This window comes from Hirundo rustica, chromosome 2 (assembly GCF_015227805.2).
Source record: "Hirundo rustica isolate bHirRus1 chromosome 2, bHirRus1.pri.v3, whole genome shotgun sequence".
NCBI lineage: Eukaryota > Metazoa > Chordata > Aves > Passeriformes > Hirundinidae > Hirundo > Hirundo rustica.
Window position 1 is genome coordinate 89,893,270 of NC_053451.1, and position 26,732 is coordinate 89,920,001.

The window sequence follows — 26,732 nt, forward strand, 5'->3', positions numbered from 1 at the left end:
AGTGCTTAACTTTCCTTACAATTACAATTTTTTTCCTAACGTTTAACCCAAATCCCTCTTGCTATGATTCAAAGCCATTATTTCTTGTCCTATCCACATTGGGCTTGTCATACAGATTATTCACTTTCCCTTACATACCTCTCAGCTGCTATCATTTCTCTCTCATTCTTCTTTACTTTTAGATAGAATAACTACAATGCCCTGACTCTTCATTCAGGGGGTCTTTCTTTCTGGTCATTCTCATTCTCTTCTGACATCTGCTCTCCAAATAGTTCACATTTGTTTTTATGGACAATAGTCAAAAGTAGACAGTACATCACTGGAAATGTCACTTGTTGCAAGCAGAATTCAGATCGTGGATATGTTTTTTCTTCCTTGAGAAAAAGATCTTTTATTTGGTTTAATCCACATAGCATCTGCTCTTCTGGCTGTAAAAGGTTGCTACATAATAGCAGTTGGATTTTTAAGCCACTGTTTAAGCAGTTAAAGAATGGCTTTTAAACATTTTTAGCATTTTAAATGCTCTCCAAGCAGTTCTTCCAGGATGTTGTAATTATTAACATTTGTAATATAACTGTAAGGAAGAGAAATATTATTGTTGCTATTTTTCCAATGAAGAGGCTGCAGGTCTGCAAAATGTGCTTTGCAAAGGTATATTTTTTTTCTTGTGCCTTGTGAGAAGAAAAAGCATTGCTGGATTATTCTGTATAGGATTCTGCAGTGCATTTGAATTCTTTTTCCACAAAACATGATTATTCAATGAGTGTGTTCATAGTGCAGATTTCTAAGCCAAGTCTCTCTTCTTAAGGGCTCTCAAAGGTGCTTAACTGTAAGTTCATATGATTAATATTGTGTTTATTTCTGGATTTTCCATTTAAGTACCTAAATTTTGGTCTTTCACGTGCTCCAGAGCACTTTGCCAAATTCTTTTATCCCTCTTGGGACAGTTAGTTAAGGAGAAAGACAGGATGGCAGCTTGAGAAGATAAGACCAGAAAAGAACCTGAGGGAAAGGCTTCAATACTGAGCAGAAATAAGCAAGAACATCTATCTCTAGGTCCTACCAGACCCAGAATATGGATTTTTTTCCAAGTTTTCTTTGTTTACAGTATCACTCTAATGTCAGTAAACACCTGAAACCCACTTCTGTTTTACTTCCCTCTTGTGGATGATCCACCAAAAAAAGTTGGTAAACTGCTACTGCAACTAGGCTTTCAACAGCTCAAATGACAGTGGTCTTCATTCTGCAGCAGAGGCTTCCAGCATCAAAAGGACAACATGTACAAATCAGAATGGTTCTAACCTCATTTGTGTCATCACTAATTTCTTTTTCCTTTTCTTTTTAATCTTAATGTATGTGTTCAATGCCTTATGTGAATAGATATGCATTGTAAAATATGCTGTGACATCAATTTCCAGCGCTGCTAGGGTTTTTACATATAGTGAAATCTGGTGCTTCAGTGGCATGTTCTCATGTGACATAAACTGAAATCACAATGGGTCATAATGCAGCACAACAGGTGAATCAAAATGTTTTAAATTTTTTTTTTTTTTTTTTTTTTTTTTTTTTTTTTTTTTTTTTTTTTTTTTTTTTTTTTTTTAACAGGTCAAAATCAAGAGCAATGGCAGCCATTAAATTAGTTCCGTGTAGCAGCCGGAAACAGAGGATCAAGGAGAGGATGCTTTTTGCTATTTGCAATGGGGGTGCAAATGCAGTTGTGCAGTGTAAACCACTTTTTTTTTTTCTTTCATGTGCTGTGATAAAAGTAGTTTTCTTACCAGTATAACATGTTTCATTAATACAATGTTTAAATAATTAAATACAACAACTCTGGAGGCAATGGCTAAGATAAAAGTTTGTAGGCAATCCATTATTGTGATCAGACAGTACTTCTTAAAACCCATGGAGATACAATTTAGTAATTTAACTTCTGAAGTCAGTTGTTTAATAAACTATTACATTTTAATATGGTTTTGTTTTTGTCAAAGGGAATGATTCATTTCCCCTCTGTCAATTGTTCCAGCTGAAGTTATTAGTGGTTCCAGGGTTGAGGGGGTGCTGAGTTCCTGTTTGAATATCACTACTGTGATGTTCCCTTTCTCTAGACATTATCACTGGAACGTCACATGAGTGATCTTTCGTGGTTATAATTATTGTGTAGACAAAGCAACTGCAATAATTTGTGTCTTCAATATTGATATATTTCATTAAGTTTAATTCTGTTGGCAGAGAGTAAGATACTGGTTTAAAGGGAAAATATAATTAGTTGTACTAGGATTAAATGTATATTAGTATAGTGTAATAATGGATGTCCCAGAAAGAAACCTGGCAAAACAATTAAATAGAGGGAATATAGCAGTAGAAAAACTAAACAATACCTTTGTTGCCGAGTTTTTCATAGTTTTAACAACCTTCATTTGCTCCAGTTTCAGTATGATCCCCTTGTTCATTTTCCTTTATTAAAAAACAAAAAGCTTTTGTAAGAAATATATTCTTTAAAAATTAAAGATGTTTTTCTATTTATTTGTCTCTCCCTTTCTATGAAGATTTTAGTTATGTAATGTTGGGGTGTAGATTTAGTATTTTCTGCTGGGCTCCTTCTGCAAGTTGCTGCCAAGTGATGAAACAGTGTTAGAAACAGACTTGGAAATCATTTAGATCATTTTCCATGTGCCTATCCATTACTGAGAGTAAACAAGGGCGGCAAACATTTCCATGTTACTTGTGCACAGAACAGCCCAGGGAGCACAAAGTGGGACAGCAGGACCTGCTGTGCCCTGTGCTGATCACTGTGACACCTGCTGTGGAGACTGTTGTAGTGTGGGGTGACAGGTCTGTGAAGATTAGGGAGCAAGGGACTCTCTGCGAGCATTTGCTTATCACTAGCCTTGGTGACACCTGGCCAAGTCCTCTACCATAACACCCACAGTTCTGAGATAAAAAATACGCACCAGGGTCCCTACCACCTCTCCGGCTGAGATGGAAATTGGCATTATTTGAAATTCAAGGAGTTTTTACTGTACACAGAAATAATCCAAATGTGGAACGGGATTTGTTATTAACTGTAAATCCCCTTTCCCTTAGGAAAACCAGAGTAAATGCAGGAAATAAGCTCCCATTTATATACCATAGAGACAATGTTTCATTGTCACTTATATTTTAAAGTCACAAGTGAAAAGTAAATGGAAAGTGGGAGCAAATATCAAGGTGGCGGTGGCAGTGATCCTTCCACAGTGCAGTCAATAGAAATTTTGTTGCTTACTTGCACCAATGAGAGACGACTTACATATAGAGGATATTTGATGGTTTGTTCTTTAGAACATGTGTTAGTCTGTACTCAAGTCAAAAAGGAGGGGGAAAGACTTCACCTCCTTTTTTAATATTAGCTCTACAAATTTCATATTTATTTACTCTTTACATTGTAGTATTTTATTAAATTTTAAATATTTCTTCAAACACACGAGCAGGAACCTATGTTAAAGTAATTCCAGGAGTGCATTTCCAGAATGCCTGAAGGCTATTGCTACTAGGTATTTATAAGGCAAGCAAGATTTCAAAAAGGAGCTACAAACAGGATACTACAGAAATTTTGCTCACTCCAGCTTAACTCCATTATCATCAAGTTTTCCCTCTCCCAGAAGCATTCCCCAAAACATTATTATTCTCCCACAGATACATGCAAACTCTCAGGAAAATAATAACTTTCCTTCCTTGCATTTATTTCTTCTTTTAAAATCTTACTTAGGACTGCCTGTGCCATAACCTGCCTGGGGTCCCATATGGCAAAAGTGATCCTGGTTCTCTCTGTATCCTGACACAGAATTTGTTGCAGATATAGTGCATGTTTTCAAGCTCACATAGCTGTTCTGGTCTCTAAAAGTAGCCCTCAGCATTCCCCATTCCACTTTTCTACCATTTGTATTCCAATTAATTTCCCTTTTCTTTGACAGTCCCATAATTTTAGCTTTACAGGAGACCATAGGCAGAATGCATTTGCTGTAAAATTTTGTCTTCAGTAAAAGGGGCATCTTTTCTGTAAGAATCTGCATGAGTTACTGAAAAACTCCCTTATTTTTTCTCTTTTTTGGAAACTATCTCAAACTCTCTGACCCAGACAGGTGTTTTCTTTCTTCCAACACCTAAATCGCATGCACTGGACTTGTACTGAGTAAATCATACTGAATATTTTTGTTCTAGGAATATTTGTCAGTACAATTATTGTGTTGTTTTGTTGCCATATTATGTGAGCTTTTGTGAGATCCTTATAGCTCTAAGTGAATTTTCCCACAGCTTCCTGATGTAAATATCTTGGTTTTCCACATTCCTTTCTGGTGATAGTCAACTGATGGACTTCTAGGCCTAGCCAGTGGGATGGAGAGGTGGTAGCCTTGTTCTCCAATCCCTGGTCATTCTTCAAAACCGGTAAAAGCGAGGTCTTTGTAAACAAATAAAGTCTTTTCTTCTTCAGCCTTCATTTTGTGGAGTCAAATCTGTGAGTATTTGCCCGTGTCCACTAGCGACATTGTTTGACATGGTTTTTATCTTACTTCTTGTTTCTTTGACTCGGCAGATCTGTGGGCATGTAACCTGTGGAATGCTGCAAAGAGTACAAACCTATATTTATTTTTAATATTATTATCTCTATTAGCATTTACTTTCTTGGTATGCCCTATGGGTTCTAAATTTTTTTTTTTTTTTTTTTTTTTTTTTTTTTTTTTTTTTTTTCTGCATAAGATAATGTAGGTGCAGGGAAAAGCTAATTTATTATCAGTATGCTAGTTAGTGTGAGTGTCTGCCAAATTTCCTCTCCATTTTGTTCCAAACTGATTTTGGACATGTACATATAAATTTTAACAAACTCCTATACCTTACATTTGTAACACTAGAGGTATTTAGTGTGTATACAACAGCAAAAGCTTCCTTGTTTCGCACCAAGTGGAGACCTAAGAAGCAGTGGTGTTCTTGATAACTATGTATCACTTTTAGCATGATGGCATTCTAGGCACTGGCATAATAGAGGCATCAGATAAAATAATAATACTCAAATGATGTTTGCAAAGTTGAGCTCGTAAATGTCAAAGGTGATTTGAAGTGGACAAGTGTGAGTCTTAACAAATCAACTAGGGGCTGCTGGTGATTGTTTCTCTTCTCAGTTCTTATTGAAACTAATATTGGACAAATTGAAAGAGTGATTGCCTTAGAGCCTTTGCTATGTCTTCACCAATCTGTTGCCCATTTCCATAAAAAATGGGAGTGAAAATGGCAGCTGACTTCTTTTGACCTCTCTCAATTTCGCAGGAGCTCCTGTCAGAGGCCTGAAAAAGCAGTTTTTCAAGCTGGCCATTATCTTTCATAGCAAGTTAGCTGGCAGAGAAATTGAAAAATATCAGTCAAATAATCTATTTGAGCTTGTGCTTTCTGTATGCACTATGACGTGAATGGAAGCAAACCAGGGGAAAAAAAAAATAAATAAAAAAAAAAGAAGGAAAAAAAACATAAAAAAAACCCCTAAACCAAACAAACAAACAAAAAAAAAAAAAAAAAAAAAAACAAAAAAACCAAACAACAACAAAAAAACCAACCAACCAAAAAAAAAATTAAATAAAACCAACAAAGCCAGAACCAAACAAAAAACCGCCAGCCATAACCTGAAAGTAGATGAACAAGAGAAGTTAGTTCCTTTACCGGGCTTGATGTGTTTTGTTTTGTTTTTTCAAATTATTTTTATGCCCTCTGTCCTCATGATTTGATTGTCAGCATCATAGTAAGATGAGTAAGCTGAGTCTTTTCCGGAGTTCATGAATCCTAGTCCTCTTCATCTTCCTAACTAATTGGTTTCTGCCCTGGTAGAACCATGGACCAAGGGCTCTTTTGCTCCACTTAGGTTGCTAACTCATTGTCTTTCTGTCTTGTATCTTCCCCTAGGTTCAACAAGTTGTCACCGCTCTCATTCCATATAGTAGTTGAAGAAACACCTCCTTCTTCTAAGATTTAGAATCATGATTTTTTTTCTTCTTAGAAGCTTACAATCCCAGTAAATTTCTTCTTCTTTACAAAGTCTAAGATGTGTCTTCCATGCATATGAGAGGTGTGCTGATGCTTAGTTTCTCCCAGCTCCATCTGTAACCAACAATAGGGATATTGATTTCCCTTGAAAGCAAGTTAACCTATCTAGTACAGAGTTTACTCTTAGGAATTTTGTTTCTCTTTTTATTCTCCTAACCTTCACTTTTATTTCAAATACTTGAAATTAGACAGAGAACTGGAGGATCCATGAGTTTGGAGAACCCTTAAAACCCCCAGGTCCCTATTCTATGCTGCAGATCACTCAGCCTAACCAGGACTACTCAGCAAACACCAAGTCAACAGCTTGGACCCTATTTCCACCTCAGCTATCTTCCATCAGGCTGATTCTTTCTGTCTAAACCCCATGTTGCTCAAAGGTATCAAGAGCCTGTAGTCATCTGTTGCCTCCCACATCTTCAAGTAATACACCTTTCTTATCCACTCTCAGATTAATTGTGGAGTTTCAGAGGTTCTCTCACAATTGTTTCTAGCTATCACTCTGCTTGGGTTTCTAGTTCTAATTTTCTCTGACTGTGTTTTAGTCACTAATGTATTTTTGTCTTTGGGAAGTAGATATCTCTCAGTCTCCTTTCACAGAAACTAGGCACTTAGTACAGAAAATTGTGATTTCTTCTGAGAAAGGTGTTTAACCTTCTTTTGAATCACAGATGATTCTTCTTGGCTTAGTTTCATGGCTAGAGGTGCCCAGGTGCACTTTCAAAAAATTTCATTTGCTTCTAAACATAACCTTTGCTGCTGTGAATCTTTAAAAATATATATTAATTGTCTTTAGAATACCTTAACTAAAGAATTTGGCTGAAATTTCAAGGTTACAGACCTGTTACTGAAAATAAGATTTATCTTGTTGTGAGTTCTGGGCTATTTAATGTAATGTGATAGCTGTATCAGAGGAAGATTATTTAAAAAGGAGATGCAGAGTTTTTCAGCAACAAAAAAATCTTGTTTCTTATTGTGTGAGTAATAAGAAACAATTTAGACTTCAGAGATTCCTTCTCACTTTTTTTGCCTTCTTCTATTGTGAATCTTCACTATGTTTAATCAAGGATTCAAACTTACTAGAGTTACTCAGACAAAGAGTATCAGAGTCATTTGGTTTCTGTCAGCAATAGCAGGATAGAGCCAGGGAAGGAAGTATGTAAACAATAAAGGCACTAATATAGCAAACCCAGAGATAGTTACAGCTGCCATTCTAAGATCCACTGGAGATAAGTTATTTACTGACCAGGTTATAAAGTTATACCACAGCCAGCAGCTCAGGTTTTCTGCAGAGCTGCCCTATTTCCAGCGAGATATCACATGGTTGTTGTGTACATTAAAATCATTTTCTGTAACTGGCAACCATTAGGTGATGGGCTGCAACTGACTCCTGACTCTTTGACTCCTGATTTCAGAAAAGTTGATCTTCACAAAGGTGCAAAGTTTAAAGGTACATCACTGTGGTTATGTGCTCTAAGCTCAAAAGTCAACTCCTATTTTGCCAGTTTTCCCTTACTGTGAGGCTTTTCTCCAAATAATTGTTTTATTTGCATTTAATTTATTTTTATTTTGGTTTTTTTGACTTTAGGACATGAGGGCTATCCAACCACTAAGGGATAATATAACCAGATTAAGCATAGGTTCCAACAAACAGTATTTTCCCTTGCAAAGCTTAGGTGTTGTGGGCCTACAGAATTTGTGGACTGAATATCATTATTTCACTCACAGTCAATCTTCTATTCCCATGAGGCTGTAATATTAACCTCCTTCTTTTCTGTCTGTCCTTTTCTAAACTCAGACATTATTTCTCTCTACATTCCCCACAGTAATTCTGAGAATGACTCCATTCTGATCAGAAGTTCTCACTAGTCAGAATGTAACTTTGGCAATATGTTTTCATAAAGATTTGTCTAAACCTAAACCTGACCACGGTTTTTATTTCTGAGACTATTAGTCCACTGCATGATGCAATGCATGCATGTTTGTTTACTCCAAAAGAATGGGGTAAACCAAAATATATTATACCTTTTATCTGCATTTGTCAATCCTTTATCTTGTGCAAAATTTAATCACTCAGAGAGTGATTATCAGTGATATGCAGATCCCCTATAAAATGTTTCCTTGATATTTAAGGCAAGAATCAGGATAGAATCTTTACTTTCACTGGTTTTTGATCTTGGTGTTACGGTTTTCTCTCCAGAAACTCTTCTGCATTCACAAAGGAAGACACAAGGTTTTTGTGTAAGTGGATATATAGCGGTAAGGACAAAACAGGACTGTGTTAGCTGCTGCAAACAGCTGGGCTGACCAAGTTGCGCCTTCCAAGACAAGCCCATTCTGTGCCTTTGCAGGTGCTGGGAAATTAAAAATAGCATAGCTCACCTCTTGGACAGGCATGGCGTTAGATTTCAAAATCCTCATCCTTAGTAAGAAACCAGAATAAAAGGGCATTGTCATAGACAAACAGCATGGGAGGTAGGGCTCAGAGTGCTTGGAAAGCAAGCTATCTCTGCAAAAGTATTCAGTGTGACCTGCTGTCCTCTTACTCCATTTGCAAGGTTGTGGTCCCGCAGGTTTGCAGTCTCCAGGGTCATAAGTCTGCATACATAGATGTTTTCCCTCCATCCCAGCAGTTTTCTCTTTGGAAAAGTATGATTTTTGTGCTGTTCCTCAGCTGATACAAGGGAAGTGGCTGATGTTGAGTGATAACAAATTGTGACAGTGCCCTGGCCACACCATGACCCATTCCCAAGCTTGTGAAAGGGTGAGCAGGCAGTATCCTGCCCGCCCCAGGGACGGGTACCAACAGTGCCGACCATTCAGGGTGTGAGATCATCCTCCCCTTCTGTCTGTCTGCAGGAGCCATGGCTTGCCTTAGACGCAGCTTTGAGCACTTGAAGCTGCAGCACTTTGTGGGCGACAGGCTCTTTTCCAAAGACTCTTTCTCACACAGACATCTCGCCTTTCTAGTCATGCCACCCTTCTTTTTTCTATTCTCAGAGTATCCTTTTTTGGGGTTCGGTGGAAGCACGGAAATCCCCTGAATGTGACCTTTATAAAAGATGGGAAAGGGGTAAAAAGTACTTCTTTTTAATGTGTCCTTTACTATGTCATTGTGATTTATAAAGAAACAACAGCCACTGAGCTTTCTCACTTTTATCTTTGTATTATTTTTAATTTTAACAGTATCAAATTGTGATACCTCCCCCATTTCATGAAGATTTTCTAGGGAACTTTGCTACTAGCAGTGTTCAGTGTTCTTTCTCAAAGAGCTGACTGTCTTTTTCTTATGTGTTTGTCAAGAATTTAAGTCTTGTAATTGTTTATCAGAAAAAAAAAAAAAAAAAGGACTATGATTCAGATATCCCATCCTCCCATCATTAAATGGCTTCCAATATTTTGTCCCTTTTGATGTCATAATCCTGGCAGTTCTCCAAACTCTTGGGGACTTATCTAGGGAAAACATGGAAATCAATACCTGGAAAACAAATGTGTCTGAAGGATAGAAAAAAGATGTATAGTTTATTTATATGTTTAAAGGAGACCAAAAATACATTATATTTGCATGCACACACATGTATACAACAGTTTTACGTTCCTCTATACCCCACAGTCTTCAAGGGGGCATGAAGAGGCAGTTTTAGTATTCTAGTTAATATCACAGACTGATCATCAGAATTCCAAATTTTTTTCTACATTATATTCACTTATATTTTTTCTGTACTTACTCATGTATATCAGACATGAGTATATGTGTCTGGTTCCGTCCCGCACCGGGCGGGAGCTGACCTCCGGCTAGCTCGAGTCAACACAGCCACAGACGGTCCCGGTTCGTTTCGGCTTCTCGGCTTAGCAGCTGGACCCAATTGTGTCGTGACAGCCAACAGCAGCAGAAGAGAAAAGGCTGGCTCTCAGCTTAGCAGGTTAAAAGATGTTCATTAGCTCAAGAGCTGAAGAGCAGGGAGGCTCCGAGCTGAGAGCTGAGCGGCTGAGAGAGTTTTTTCCTCCCTCCTACCCCCTATAAGCGGGGGAGGGGTTCCAGAGAGGATACAACAAGACAACAAATCAGGGGATTCAGGGGGTAACAAGGTGTGCCCACCCCCAAGCCTGGGACCACTAAAATCCAGAGCTAAAGGAATTCCCCCCAGGGGGCCTATCACTGGAAGCCCTCTCCCTGAGATTTCGCAACCTGGGAGGGCTCCTCAAAGTGACAGACAAGCTGCCCCAGAGCGAGGAGGGTGGGAGGACTGATACAAAACACCTTATTACACAGACAACACAGAAGGGATACAGAATTGGGGATACAGTGAAATGAACCATAACATAAACTTCTTATAAAAACCTAATAAAACAGTTCTGCACCACCCCAAGTATATTATCAAATGCTGTGTAAAATTTCATAGATCTGAACTGCACTTTCAACTTGTCAATCATGTCAACTCTAGATATGACTTTTGTTTCTCTTGTAAAATTTTGCTTTTGAAATACAGATATAAAATAGAAATTAGAGTACTATGTCAATCAGTGTCCACTATTTCAACCTGCTTCTTTCCCTTAGAGCAGCTTATAGATTACACTCTATTCATGCTGTGGAACTACCATGCCCTAGAATGAATACAAACTAGGGATGAAAAGCTTTTTGTTTCAAGGCTCCACAAATGTGGAATCAGTTACCAGTTGATTTAAGAACAATTGAGAGCTTTTCCTGTTTTAAGATGGAACTGAAACAATACTTCATGATGACTAGAAGTTGTTGTAATTGTTTTAATTGATGTTATTCTAGAGTTATCTTGAGTTATTCTTTATTTATATGCATTTGTTTATCACAGGTCATGGTTGAAAATGGGCTTTCATCTCAATTTACATAGCCAGCTAACAAATATATATATGTATGTGTATCAGCTACACTTGTTTATATTTGACAGCAAAACCATATGTATTCTACTATTTCTTGCCTTTATGTTTGTGCTATCAATTAAGACATATGAGTTTGATTTCAGCTTAACTTTTAAGTTTTCAGGACAAACCAAACAAATATGTATCTAATATCAACTAAATTATTGTTTGGCTCATAGAGCAGAAATTAAGTTAAAGCATTGACTAAGCACATATAACTGTGTTTATAAAGAAGTTCACTCTTTTTTTTGCAGGGCTTTACTCCTGTACTATGTTGTCTTTAAGCAATATTAACACTCAGAAAATATCTCTGTATCTCTAAAGGCAAACGATGTATTAAAAACAATGGTAACATCACTTGTAGAGAAATCCAGTCTGGCACCAAGTATTTATTATCATAGCTGATTAAGTAATAGTATGTTTAATTTACACTCTCTGTGAATGATAAATATCTACATAAGAATTTGTGCCTGTTTTTAAATATCTAGCATGCAAACTAGCCAATATATAAGAGGAATAGAGAGGAAGAGCAAGTCATTATTTCATCTGTTTCATTTACAAACTCAGAAGTCACAAATGTGCTGGGAAATGTGTTTGTCTCAAAGCTTCAAATCTGTGACATGTTAATTCATAAATAATTGCAGTCACATGGTCTTCTTAGAGGGCATTAGCTCAGTATTCCCAGTACAGCACACTCACGTGTAATAGAAAAGAGTGGACAAATGTGGATTTCATAAATGAGATAAAGTTGACCAGTAAATCCAAAACATCTTCCATTACTTCTAACATAAAATGAGCTTAGTTTTGTAAGCAACATATTTTAAATTTGAGTGGTCTTTAGAAACTGGCGGGTGAAGAAGTAAAGGGCAAGGTTACATTATTTTTGGTTATGGAATCAGTCATCTAAGTGCTTCATAGTCCTGGACCAGAGGGTGCTCTGACTTGCATCCCATGCTACCCCTGGACGACCTTATATCCAGATACTAAATACTTCCATTAAACAAGAGCACTTTTCTATTGTTACAGTCATATGATAACATTGCTTGTGTCATTGTCTAAATGCAGCTGTTTGCAAAAATATAGGCTTTTTCCCAAAAATGTTTTCTTTGGTACTCTAACCACAGAGTGAATAATACAGTATGAAAGGAACCTGAAGGAGCCGTTAGGGTCCATTGTGTCAATCCAGCTGCTACACATGCATATTAAGTCCACATTACAAAATGCTTGTGAAGCTTATTCTGTTTGGTTTGTTTTGGAGTCCATTTTTAAGCATTCATACTTTTTCCATTTTCCTTGTTAGAATACCTAAATCACTCTGAGCTAGCTTTTGGACAAATTAGAGTTTTAACTGAAAACTATTTTAGCTACAAAAAAGTAATATTTTCCTTTTATTTTTTAAAACAGATGAAATTTAGGAAAAATCACACTGATTTGATACAAAAAACCCCAACAATCTATTGCTTACTAAAATAAGCATCTTGTCTCATCTGAGACCTGGTTGTCAGGCTCCAGTCATCTTTGGATGATTTAGTCTCCTGAAAGTACAAATTAGAGTTGAAACCCGACTGACCCTGACTGTAGCTATTATTGTTCAAACCACCACAAATTTCTCTGTTTGTTTTGTTTTTTTTTTTTCAAATATCAGATTAATTCACTGCAGACATATGTTTGTCAGCCAAAATTTCATATTTCTAATAATTCATTTGCTAGAACACTTTGAATTCGGAGAATCAATCTTGAGAGTGTAGCATAAGTACAGCATCACAAATGAGAATGCCAAATTTAAACTGTTTAGTCTGGGAATTTATTGCTGGCACTGGAATGGTTGTTGGCAGAACATGTCCATATAGGGGGTTCGCTCAGCTACTTCATTTCCAGTCTATGTCATTAAGCAGTGGTTTGAGGACACTTGGTATTTCAATGCAGTAGACTGCAAAAATAAAAACATACCCCCTCTCCCTTTCTGTTAATTGTGTACTTGTTCCTCAGAAATTTGGCCTAAGTATTATTCTGATTTGAATTTACATGTGGGAATTGCTTAGAGTAATTTATAAAGTTTGTCATTAATATAAGTGGCATTTATCCTGGATTTTGATACTAGTCCTAATGCTCATTTTGCAGATGATATTTTAACTGCCAAAGCTGCAGAAAGGATGTTGATCCAGCAGGTAGTATAGGTCTAGGGGCTCTTTGTTCCTGAAAGTAATTTGCTTTAGCATTTGTCCTGCTCCTTGAAAAGAAAATGTATGCTTAGGGTATAGATTGTGCTTTTACTAGTTAATGGAAAGAATGGAGGTGAAGGCTCAAAAGGGCTTTAAGGACAAACCTTGCCTTTGCCTGCAGCATGCTGCAGAAAGGTGTCAGGCACAACCAGTCACTACTTAGACCCAAGAGTCGCCCTGTGTCTGGAAAGTATGAAAACTTCTGTTTCCAGCTGACACCTAAGTGCACATCAGTCACCAGCTGCTCTGAGGATGGAAAATGTGGCCACATCTCTAAATGCATAAGTTGGAGACTTATCAATATTAATTGAAGCCTGGAAAATGCAGCTCTGCATTTCACTTTCAGATGAAGACAGGAATTACAGATGGGGGGGAAAAATAAACAGTAGCAAATAAGCCTCTCATTGTACTGCACAGGGTCAGAGAATTACAGTGCTATTTACCAGCACACATACCCCATGCAGGTCATTCAGCCCAGTCTTTTTTTGCTCCTTCCCTAATGCATCGTGTCAAGAGTGATTTCATTAAACTTAAAACATTGCTGATAGGTCAACAGTAAGTCTGGCCTTAAAATCTTGCCATGAAGGTGATTCTGGAAAACTTCTTGATGGTTTTCCCCGTGTCCTTATTCTTCCTGCAGTCATAAGGTTTTTCCTGATATTTAACCCTATTATCTGTGTTGCAGCTGAAATACTTTAATTCTTGTTTTGTCCCTCTTGGTTAATGAGAAAAATTGGTCTCTTTCCAATAAATAACACCCTTTTATGCAATTACCAAGAGTTATTTCATCCTCCTTTTGCATTCTCTTCTCTAGCCTGAACACATCACAACCTCTTAAGCTTCTTTCCAGGCCTTGTGTTTAAAATCTTTTATCATTTTCAATGTCCTTCTCTTAAGTCCTTTTAATTTGTCTGTATCCTTTGAAAAATGTGGTAGCCCAAACTAAATGCGACTCTCTGGATGAAGCTCAACTGAACCAAACAGAGTGGAAAAACTGTCTTCTTTGTATCAGACATGATGCTGCAATTAACACAACCTAGTGCAGCATTTGTCTTTTCTGTAACAGCATTGTCTTTATTGCTTGTTCAATATATTGTCCATTATTGCCCCTACTCCTTTCACTGGAGTTTTCTGATCTAACTAGTTTTATCTGAAACTTTGATCTTTCTACTCTTAAGTTGTTCCATCATCTGCTTTAAGTTTCCATACAGCCACATATGCTTCCCATCTTCATACTTATTTGCATGTGGCTTTTCCTGATCTGAATCTTTGTCCTAGTGCCACCAATGTGCCCCTAGCCATTGAAGTAATTTTGCTATATCATCTGTAGGGTAGACTTGTTCCAGTAGCTGAATTCTTTCATCAGCAATAGCAAAGCCCCATCAAATGCTTATCTCCATAAAATCTCAACTATTGCTACTGTGTATTCAGGGATTAAAGAATCATATATGTATATATACATTATATTTCCTTGGAAAAGGAATATTTCATTGTACTTAGCTAATCAATGATGTATGAAAACAGCAAGGAGGTTAGAATATAATTATGCAAAACAAATTTTCTTATTTGCATGGACTTGTGTATTTTGATGTGGTATCTCATTCTGCCTTGATTATAAAATCAAATATGCAGCAATCTACTATGAACTGGAATTTCAAAACTTCATTTCAGAAACCTGGACAGGTGAAGTTCCCCAACTGGGATATGCATGCATTCCAAACCCATCTGGGAGGCAGGCGGGAGGGAATACAGCCACTTTTGAATTCCAGCCCTCTGCAGGACTAGTTACTTCTAGGCTTGCTGGCATAAAGGCCTTGGGAGATTGTTTTGTGTTGGAGCTGTTACAGTATAACTCTTTGGAAACCCAGATTTGGGGAGACGCAGCTCAAGTATTCAAGGCTTCTTTTCTTTCAGCAGTAAATGTGGAAGATTTCAGAGGCACAAAATGGACCAAGAAACTATTCTTCAAATTAGATCTTTAGCAGAACAATATCTGTCAGTTTTAGGGGCAAAATTCAGATTCAATATACTGATATTTTTCTCAGAATACATTATTTTATTGAGAACTTTGTCCACACACCCAGAAAGACTTCTGAAGTACTTTTGTTCATCTACACACATCTGAGTCTTTCGAGGGATTTTCATGGTGCTTTTGTTGCAGAGGAGGGCTCAAAATTTCCTTTTACTTACCTTTTACTTCCTTTAGTCTTTATTGTGCATGAAAGAATGCTCTTTGCTCTTGCTGGGATAATAAAGATTTGTGCCCTTTATTCATTTCCTTTCCCCTCCTAACATGAACCGGAACAGTTTGCCTTACTCAGGTTTCCAGAGGTAGGTCTAACCCAGTTGCTCAAAATGCATTCCCAGGAGCAGACAAGAAGGCATTGTGCCTGCACGCAACCCACACCAGGGCCTTGGGCAGCATGCCCAAACGTGCCTGGCAGGGTCCTAAACACCTTCTTACATATTAATACCACCTAAGAATGCCCCGTGTGTTTGGGCTTACGGGATCTCGTGTGTGCTAAAGAAGCATTTTCTGCCCAGGCGTTCACTGTGCGCAGAGCTGGGTCCAGCCCAGGTGACAACCACAGGGCAACCCTCAGAGAAAGTTATTCCTCTTCGCAGGGTGAAAAGACATTGCCAGCACAGTCAGTCTGAGGCATTTCAGAGTGAGGAGCAGGAGACACAAATTATGAGAATTAACAATGTATTAATAAATGTCCATACTTAAAATGTTAATATTTATAACGACATACATTTCTATTGGAGGAGGATTACCAGGGAAGGAAGAATTATTTTTATTTTTTTGCTTTTTGTTTCCTTTTTTTTTTTTTTTTTTTTTTTTTATTTTTCAAAGGAGAAAATGAGAAAACAAAATCTGTCTTGCTATATTCTCACTCTGGAAGTACAAAGCAGCACTGAGATTTCTGTAAGAAAATGTTGATAACTCCATATGGTAGAAAGTCCACGTAAACAATGACTTTGAACAGGCCACATGCTGAGAGAGTGACACTAGGTTAGTGTAGCTATCCCCCCTAGCACAGCTGTAACTTATGCCAGCAATAAAGGCTTTCTGGCAGTGTTATTCCCCAGTTCTGAAAGCAAAGAATTTTTATCAATAACAGTACTTTTAAATCAATATAGTTGCTTAAATATTAAACCTTCTGCAGCATAGCATTTAACAGCATAATTAAAATTAAAACCATGAATAAACACCCTACCTCAGACTGTCATTATGTTATGAGCCATTCTTAACATGGATCTGGCCATTATTTCACCACTGCCTATGCCAATAACATTGCCTGTAGGAATAAAATATTTGCTTGTTCAGTGGGTCTGTATTTCAGACCTGATTCTTCCGAATGAGAGTGGGAGTCAAACCCAATGAACTGAATCATGGTAAAAATCTTTTCAAGTCTGAGGAAAGTGTAACTCACAGAATAAATTACTGTACACAACATTTGCTTTTGGACCAGTTAGCCAGTTACCACTTTGCAAGAATCATTCAAGTGCTCTTATCTCCTCTTCTAAAAGACTTGCTTTGACGTGTTCAAACATTAGCTGCTTGTTACAAGAAGACTTACTTTCCAGGAATACAAAGATTCAGTCTTTCATCAGACTGTTCGTAGCGGTACATTTACTCTCCCTGAAAAAATTGTTTCTGTTGATATAGTTCAACTACACTGAAGAAGAAGAAAAAGTTCAGTTTTGAGCAGATGGTTAGGACTGCAAGCCAGGGCTAAGGAATTACTAAATACTGTTTGTGTTAAGAGCACTGTAATATCTCTATATATCTCTCTTATGATTCTTTAGTTATTTTCTTCCTTCTCAAGAGAAACAGGAGTTAGGAACTATTTCAAGACGGTTTGTCTTTTTCTTTTCTTTCTTTTTTTTATTTTTTTTAAACCATGTTTTTTACTATCTCCTATTTATCATCGTATTTTCCAGCAACAGGAGGACCACAAAAAAGTTTTGTTCCATGATGTGGGAAGTAGTTCTCCAGAAATGGGACCAAGACAGAAATTTCCCTCATATTATGAGCATACAAGAAAAGGTTCTCAAGATCTCTTCATTCCAAAAAACTTCCTCTGACTGATTTTAGACAGCTAAAAACCTTTATTGGTGTCATTATTGAAAGTCTCATTCTTAACATATTTGGACTGATGAATAAGTCATGGGACATGCCACAATATCCCAGCTGGGGGATTATGCAGCTGGACAAAATTATCCCCATTAGTTTAATTTTTTAAATGATAAACCTTCTTATTGTAGCTGAGAAGTAAAGACATTATAGGGCATAAATAGGGACATAGCAGGACAAAATAACTGCATAAAAATAATGGTTTAATTTTGAACAAATGTGCCTTTAGTCAGAATGTTTGTGAGACATCTTGTGATTTCTGAAAAATAGGAATAGAAAGTGATCTTTGAATTCTGAAATAATATGATTAAGAATAGAAAATCTGACTTTGAGTTACTTGCACTCAGAGAAACATGAGATATGTTCTGCTCAAACTAACCAACATAACAATATTGAATGCCAAATCTTGAATATCAAGCACTTGCAATGAAGTTCTCATAAATGTTACACCTTCATTCAGGGAATAATTCTGAATAATAAATCTAAGTCATAAACTGCAATTCACAAACAGAAAAAGGAAACAAGGTTTGTCTAACAAATTATTTGTAGTGAATTATGCATCCAACAGCTAATTTAAGTCCCTAATCTGTATCATCTAAAATTTGTATGTGATGTCTCCTCTAAAGATTTTGCAATATAATTACCTAGATCAGCCATTTCCCAGCCAAATAGTCTATGGCAGCATCAGTGTGCACATGTATTCCCAGACAAGACTGTTTTATATACCTTTTCCTTATGCCACTTCCATACTACCTTTCTAAGCAGATTTGTCACCTGTTCTGGGAGACACTGTGGCCTCCATTTCCTTTAGTGACCTAAAAGAATTAAGAGCTAAATCTCCTGCCTTCAAGGACTTTTGCATAATCTGAAATTTATGCACATGTGTAGTTTCATTGATTTTAGCGAGTCTATTCATGGGAGCACATTTAAGAAAACTCATTTGAAGTTCTGATCTTTTAAGAGACATGTCTTCCAATGTTACATGTTTCCTACTTTTTCAGTAAAGAGATTGTTATTGCCCAGCAAGGTCTGAAACATACACCGCTAACCAAAAGACGTAGGAATGAAGTATAATAAAAATCCTCAATAAAATTAACTGATTGTGCTTGCATTTATATAATTATTTTCAGTTAGATGTTTATGATATTGGATCAGAAAAACACACACCCCACGTGTGAGGATTTTCTTTTGCTTTTGAAGGGTACTTTGGGTCAGATGCCCAAAACCCCCTCAGAATATCATTGCAGATTACAGAGGTGCTTAGTAAATTTGGCTCTGAGCATTAAGAAAAATTGTGCATTTTCAGCCAGTTATGGAAGTAACATTGACACCAGGACAGGTATAAATAGGATGGCTGTAATACATTCCACTACTTGTAACTTATGCAGACAGCAGTGGAGTGCAGCAGTCAGCTGAAGGAGCTTGCTTTTGGAAGGGAGAGACGGAAGGAAAATCTAAATGGGTTAGCTGTTCAAAACAAGAAGCTTTTGATTTCAGAAATATTAAATGTGAGTTCCTGTATTTTATTCCTAACCCACACCCAATTAATATATTTTCCATAACCAAGACACTGTATTTGCAGGACTTATTTAATATTAATGGAGGCATTAAAGGCATAAACTAGTACCTGTAAGATGCTTTTAATTTTTTCCCAGGTTTTGTTTCAAAAATATAGAATCTCCTTCTGACTTAATTGATGAAAACTGCTTTTCTTCAGGAAATGGTGCAAAATATCTTCTTTTTAAGGCAAATGAATTTGGGGACTGGTGAGAGAGAAAAACGTAATATATGCTAGAAGAGGTGTCAGAATTTGAAATGGAAATGATCCTCCAGGATAACACGCATTTTGATATTGCTCATACAACCATTCAGAACTTGTATTTACTCATTTCTTCATAAAACTAGTTAAAAATGTCTCTTACAAGTCTTTTCTTCCTGCTACTTTTCCAAAATTCCTCGAAAGAGTATTCTTCAAAGTTATCTTATGACTCTTAGAAATTCCACTTCTAGGAAATCTGACACAAAAATAAGCTTGTTAATTAAATAAGTTCACTAATTAAAGAAAAAACATTCAGAAGAAATAATTTTTTACTAGGATTTTTTTTTCAGAAATGTCAAGTATCTTATTCCAAATCTATGTAAAAATTTAGTTTTCTTCCAGCAGCAAAGTACATCAATTCACTCACTATGATAATTATATAAATATTTTAATCACTAGAAAAAATTACTATAAAGAACTAGGTTTACTGTAGCACAATAGTTATAACCTCTTTGTTAAAGTATTTAATTTGAAGAAATTTTTCAGTAAATTAAAAAACACAAAAATCACTACAATATTATCTTACTCTGTACACATGTTTCATAAACAAAAGGATTGTCTTTCACACACTTAAATTCTGATTTTAAAAACCAAATTATTTACACAATATCTTCTCATTCTTTAGATGAAGTTCCCAACAAAGAGTACTGAGACCCCTCCCAAGAGGCTGACCTTTCCCCTGTGATCTAACCTCACTTTCCTCTCTTTTCTTCTTTTTAATAACTGCATGGACAGCATTTAGTGGATACAAGAGGAATAGCTTACATAAGGACACATAACCCAGGACTCACTTTAATATTCATGAGGTCATTGGCTTTATTAAAGAAATTCAGGCAGGTAGTGAACACTGGATTGCGTTCCTCCACCATATATCTTTTATCTGACTGTTAAAGTAAAGCATTTCTAATGCAGTTTTATCTTTTTCTTCTTTGGAAGTGAGCTCTTTGGTGGACATGTAATGCATGCTCTAGATTCTCCAGTGTGTGTATCTACATTAAAAATCACAACTGTTTATAGTTTCTACCAAGGTCCTAAAGAGATGAGAGTTCACAGACTCATCATGTTAGCTTTGAACTCACTGAAAGAAAGAAACAAATAATTTGGAACGTTCTCCCCTCAAGTCAAAATCTAGAAGCTCATTTCCCATATCAGATTTTTTTTCAAAACTTGCTGGGAAAGGCCAGATTTAGATTTCAAAAACCAGGAGGTAAAAGGAACCGCTTATTGTTACTGGACTTTTTTTCTGTACAAATCTTGACATTTTCCAATTGTATCTCTCTACAAAACAAGAGATCATTTTAGGAATAAAAAATACAATTACTACATGAAAGGAAACGACATTCAAATGTTGTTAATTAAATGAGGGAGTGGATGTCAATGTTAATGTGTAGGTACATAAAAAGAACTTTATTTTGCAGATGTATGACAGGGCTCCCTGAAGAACACAAGTTTTTCTATTTTAATTCCATGGTAGTTGAAAGCTGCATAATCAAAAACACCTTCAAAGTTTGGCAGAAATTTAACATTGGCTGTTTAAAATAAAAGGTCTGTATGGAAAGTTCAGTTTTGTTTTGCTGGGGTTTTTTATTCCCCTAGGGTGGTTGTGGTAGAGGAAATATTTTTATCCAGGCCTCAGGAAACAGTGGTCTGGCTGCAGTGGTGCGGACGTTTACATGAACAGAATTCGCTCAGGGCAAAGCCTGCCATCACTTACGTCTGCCCCCAAACTCCTGGACTGCAAGAACCAATGCCAATACCCACCTGGAAATATCCAGTGAGCAAGGGCTGTGGAAGCTGCTACCCTGAAACAGCCCTCCAGGCTCAAATGAGGTGAGCCAGAAATGTACAAGATAGTGATGAGGATAAGGAGAACCCTACCGAGTTATATTTCAAACAAAAAAATCTATGAGAGGCCATCACATACCTAATATAAATTGACTAAAATGACTAGAAACATAGTTTTCTGATTAAGTCTTTATGCCTTTCATGTGAATACTTACAGCAATGTCACATCCTGAAGTTTGCCAAAATTCTGCAGTTATTCTGAAGGTAGTTTTACCAATTTTCATTCATCTTTTCAGGACTTTAAAGCCATTTCAGCTTGCCCTTTCTAATACAAGAAAGTCCATTTCCTATTCCAGGCATGAAAATTGGTTCACATAAATCTGTAGATCTGAGTTCTTCTGCTATAAGTCTGTCCATTCTGAACACCTTACAAACTGGTTGTCTTTTTCTTGGCTTCTTTAGAAAATATGGAATGAAAATGTTGACATCAACTGTCAGGCTTAGAGCACACATAGTTTCTTAATTCCCAAAGGATTTTCCACATATAAAGTTCACTTATCATTTATGAGTTTAATCAACGCACTGTCTTTGATAAACATTCAGACACAAGCAGACAAGTATCTATACTAATGGATTTCATTTATGAAAATACTCTTTTAAGCTATTATATTTCAGCTTTTCTTTTCTCTGTGTATTCCACTTTTGAGATACTTCCCATCATGTTATAGTAGAATTTTCTCTGCAGCCCAATTTTTTTTTTTATTTGACATTTTTCTACAAGAAACCCTTATCTTCCAAGCTGAAGAGCGATAGACATTGCTCTATCTTCCATTATCTTCACCATGAAATATGACAAAATGCACCTTAATTTCTTTTTGTCTACATCTACTTGTAGATGTAGCATTGTTTTCATTTTTGATTAACTTTGCTAGAAGTCAGCAATCATCTCTTAGCTAAGTCATACATATTTGGAAATACAACAGGAATGTCAGAGGAAAACCTCATGGCAGGTCAGCAATAAATTTGGGTGGGGAGGAGGGTGGATGAGGGGCATAGAGAGAGGGGAGAAATTCTGTTATAAGATTACAGCTGATACCAGACATAATTTTTATAACTGGCCAATACATTGAATTATTAATTCCATACAACTCAATTTAAAAATGACATAGTGCATTAAAAACAGATGATATAATAGACTGTATTCTGGTTTGCCTCTTCATTTGCCAAACCAAGGTCTTCCCACTAAGAAAGAACCAGTATCTGGCAAATTGGCTGGTTTTAACATGTGATGTTTAGCTGGTGGCATGGGGAGCTGAGCTTTCACTGTAGTCACGATGGATTAGCAGCAACTTTGGTGGTGCTGTTGGTAGTCCAGCAAGAGTCTGAGACACAGACTTCTTTTTGACATCCACCTTGCCTCAGACTTCATTTTTCTTTCTTCAGATATTCTAGACCCAGTAGTATCCAACAAAGCGTCCAAGGAGATCATCTTGTTTTGCATACATTGAAGAAAAACTCTAGCAGTCTTTCCTTTGAAGAGCTCCAAGTATTCTGTGCCTCAGAGCAAAGTCTTTAAAAGATTCATAGGATTGATATAAACCCAAATTCATTCTACCTTGGACAAGTGAAGAACTTTGGGGAAAATATTTTCAACAGAGGTTTCACATTATTACAGACTTGTGTAATTTTAAGGGTTCTTCAGGAGGTCTCTGTTCAACTTTCTACTAAGAACAAGTTCAACCTCAAATTCAGAAGCCAGGTTGCTCAGGACTTCGTCCTGTCAGGTCTTGAAAACCTCTAAGTGTGGATTCCATGCTCTCTCTGGGCAGTATACTCTAGTACCTTCTTTTCTTCAGTTAAAAACCCTTTTTCCCACATCCAGTCAGAACACCTCCCATTCTAGCAAAGTCCATTATCTCTTGTTCTCTAGCCATGCATGTCAGTGATAGAATTATCTCTGCCCTCTGAGTAGCCTTCTGATAAATGTTGAAGTTGGCTCTGAGGTCCCCCTGTAGCCACCTCTCCAAGATGAACAAAACCCAGCTGCCACAGATGTTCATTCTTTATGGGAAATGCAGTTAGCCCCTGGATTACACTGATTTATGTATTTCTTGCTTTGGGTTCCCAAAACCGAACACAATATCTGGATGTGGCCATGTATAGGAGAATATCATTCCCTCAACATACACACCCCCCCACCACCACCACACACGCGCACTTCCCACTGAGCACTGAACTGGGATGGGTATTTAGGAAATAGGAAGCCCTTACGCTCTGAGGCAGGGAGTCAGGCAATGGGCATAGTCAGAACAGCAACCAGCAACCAGCTGGCAACCAGCACAGAAAAGGTGTAAAAAAGAGCCAACTGTGGATCTTCATGGGTAGAACAGAAATCAGCTCAACTGAGAATTATGAGATGAGACTTTTACTGTGAACAGTGAATCTCATGCTGAATTGACAAAGGATTTCACTACAGTGAGTGAAAATGGGGCTGGGTTAAAGGACCACTTATGAGGAAGATATTGAACTGAGAAGGCTGTGGCAGATTTGAATTTAGAGGTCATCAAGGTTTGGGAAAATGCAAGGTGACATCTGTAAAAATAAATAATACGTGAATACATAATCAAATGCAAAATATTCTGCATATTTAAAAGGCAAATTTTTTGAGTTCTTGACTATGTCATTAGAGCTTTTGGATGTGTGTAACATGTATCATTAAAGTCTATTTTTTATTTGCATCATATAATATACTGTTGTAAGCATTTAAATTTAAATTCCAAATAAAACTAAGAATAGTCTATTTCTCCATCCACCTTAATTTTATTCACAAATAATGGAACATCCACAGAGCTCTCTGAAGGAAATTCAATACCTCAGATGTTGTTCAGCCTTTGTTCTTCTTTTTAAAACTGAAACTTTCTTTTAAGGAAAACACTGAAATTAAGTTTTCTACCTTTCAATTCCCCCCAGCTGGAATCAAGAGTCACAATCTCTGGCTTCTTGAAGAGCAAAACTTGTTTAAACCATTGACGGTTACTATTTTATGCACATGAGTAATGCAGGCTCTGTATGTTGAACATGATGTTATCTCCAGAAACGTTATGCATAAGATTTATCTTCAAAGATATTTCTGAACTTTACTTACGCATATCTTTGCACTGAAGTTTGATTTGGTAACTGTAGAACAGATCTAATTTGTTTGTGGTTTTCTGTGCTCTTTTCCATATTGGTAAGTAATCTTTACTAACTACACATTGGTAAAATTTGTAGTAAGTTTATTAGCACCATCCACAGTTCCTTGACAAGACAGAAATTGAGAAAATAAAAGGCTGAAAGAAGAGGCAAGAAAAAAGAATGGGAAGGGAAAGGGATAAAAAAAGGGAAAGGAAAAGGGAAGGAAGAAGGGAACATAGGAATAGAAAATATGATCATAAGTCTATCAAAGGGGACTTAGAATATTATAAAGAACATTGAAATATAGTAACAAAATAAGGAATAATCGTAAAACCATCATTCAGATTTCTTTGAAAACTGCATAATCAGTCTGGCTGTTGAGAAGTCAGTTTGTTGATTCTTAATTAATTTATTTCTTTTTTAAAAATGCCATGTGCTTGTTTAAAACATTAATTTGCTATCATTGTATCAAAACTCTACATACTTTAGTTGAAAGTGTACCATCTTGCAGAACATGTAAATTCACAACTTAATGCTTCTAATCTGTCCTGACTGACTCTGGTTTCTTAGCTGGATTTATCTCTTGTGAAGTGTTACTAGAATGAGGATCCCAAGAAACTCGACCAGGATCACCAATGGAGGGAATCAGGATGAATCTTGGAATATGAAGACCAGGCAGACACAGTGTCCTATAATGAAGGTTGGAAGCCTGAAGTACTGACCTGTCACTGACATGAGGCCACAAGTCAGTATTTCCAGAGAAATATTTTCTTTCTCAAGTGAAATATTTTGACATCAAAATGTCAACATTTCACACACATAATGTCAATTTTCCAGCCATTCTACATTAAATTGCACCTGATACAAATGTATGTGTATCTCCTCTATTTTTCCATACTAGATGTTTTTTTCAATAAGAAATTATGGAAAAAAAGTCTAGATATGTCAGAATCTATCGGTTATAATAGTGGGATTCATCCAAGAAAGTACAAAAATCTATAACTGAGATGTCTACACCTGAAGTTGTCACCCTGGACTCTTTTCATAATCAATAGAGAGAAATGGGCATTTTAGGGTATGATTCATCTCATCCTGAAGTAGATGGCTAAAATAGGTCAGCTGAATCATGTCTTAAAAGTATCTCTTTCTCTACATTGGCATTAGAGGGAATCTATGGTGACAACTTCAGACATGGACTGCTCAAGTTAAATGAAATTACTTATGCATTAAGAGTCCATGGAAGAGTTATTCATAAACTTGTCCTTTTGCACCATAATTTCACCTGATCATTTTATTTGTTTCCAAATATATGATGGCCTTTTCTTCTCCCCTTTTTCCCTACTAAACCAATCTTTTTATCTTCATTTTTTTTCCTACCTCTATTGCCTTGCACATCCTTTTTCTATTCCCATCACCATCACAAAATCATGTTTGAAGCCAGAAATTTCAAGCCAAAATCTGAGATAAATAAAAGTGTGCCATATTACCAAAACTGTGAGATTACACAGTACTGACTGCCTACTTTTCTGGTTAAGGTCACCACTAGTCTGTGGTATTTTGAAATACAAATCCTGTAATCAAATTATTTACACCTGTCTTCTGATATAGGAGGCCGGGTTCAAACAAATTATTTTCCTGCCTTGTTTCCATACCTGGACTATGCAGCACCCTTTAACAAAAGATGTCATTTCTTTGTACCTATCTATGGATGCCAAAAATTACAAAGCTGTTCTATTTGATGTCTTTACTCACATGTGAAGCAAGGATTTTCCAGTAATTGCAGTGGCTTGTGAGTGAAGACTACAGACACAAAGTCATATAATTAATAAAGTTAATAGGTGTTATAGTCAACACAACTTTTCTGCATTTTGCCATGCCACAATCCTAGAGGTATGTGTCAGAGACATTGATATCTCTTTTGAGGTCCTCTGGAAATGAAGCATGAATGAAAGTCAAAACAGTGGTTGCAGACCCTTTCCATTAATTTATCCAACACGGAGCAGCATTGCCCTAGCAGCATATTGAAGGAAAGCAAACAGCAATAAATCTGACTTCCCTCTGGGTAAACCCTGCAAAGAATATAAAAGAGTGAGGGATTGGGTATGACTTTCACTTCAATGCACCAGTAATCTGATTGGACTAAATCTGGGGTGGAAGACTCAGATTAACTCCGAGCTACATACTGCGGGTTTTCAAATTTTCATAGTGCAAGAAGCAAAGAGGAACTCTTAGATCATCTAATCTACTTTCTTCTTGATCACAGGCACTTATCTTTCACACAGTTATCCCTACCTTGAGCCAAATAGTTTTCTCTGCAGCTAAAGTATATCTTCCCGTGAGTTATCTAATCTTGATTTGAAGATCTCAGGAGATGGAAAATCCACCACTTCCCTCTATAATGTGTTCTGATAGCTAATAGCTATCAGCATTAAAAGTGTGTGCCTTATTTCCAATTTGAATTCATCTGGCTTCAGGCTCCAGCCTTTGGTTCTTATTATGCCTTCCTCCACTAGATTACAGAGTCCTTTCATATCCATTATTTTCTGCCTGAGAAGGTATATATGCCATCAGCAAGTCACCTCTCAATCTTCTGCTTCATAAACAGAAAGATCCAAATCTCTCACCAGAAGGC

The 26,732-nt window shown here is 36.8% G+C and overlaps 1 long non-coding RNA gene across 1 annotated transcript in view; it reads left to right on the forward strand.

Moving 5' to 3' along the window:
- Positions 1–26,732, forward strand: part of LOC120749686 (uncharacterized) — a 74,571-nt gene that overhangs the window by 9,631 nt on the left and 38,208 nt on the right. The window lies entirely within an intron of this gene.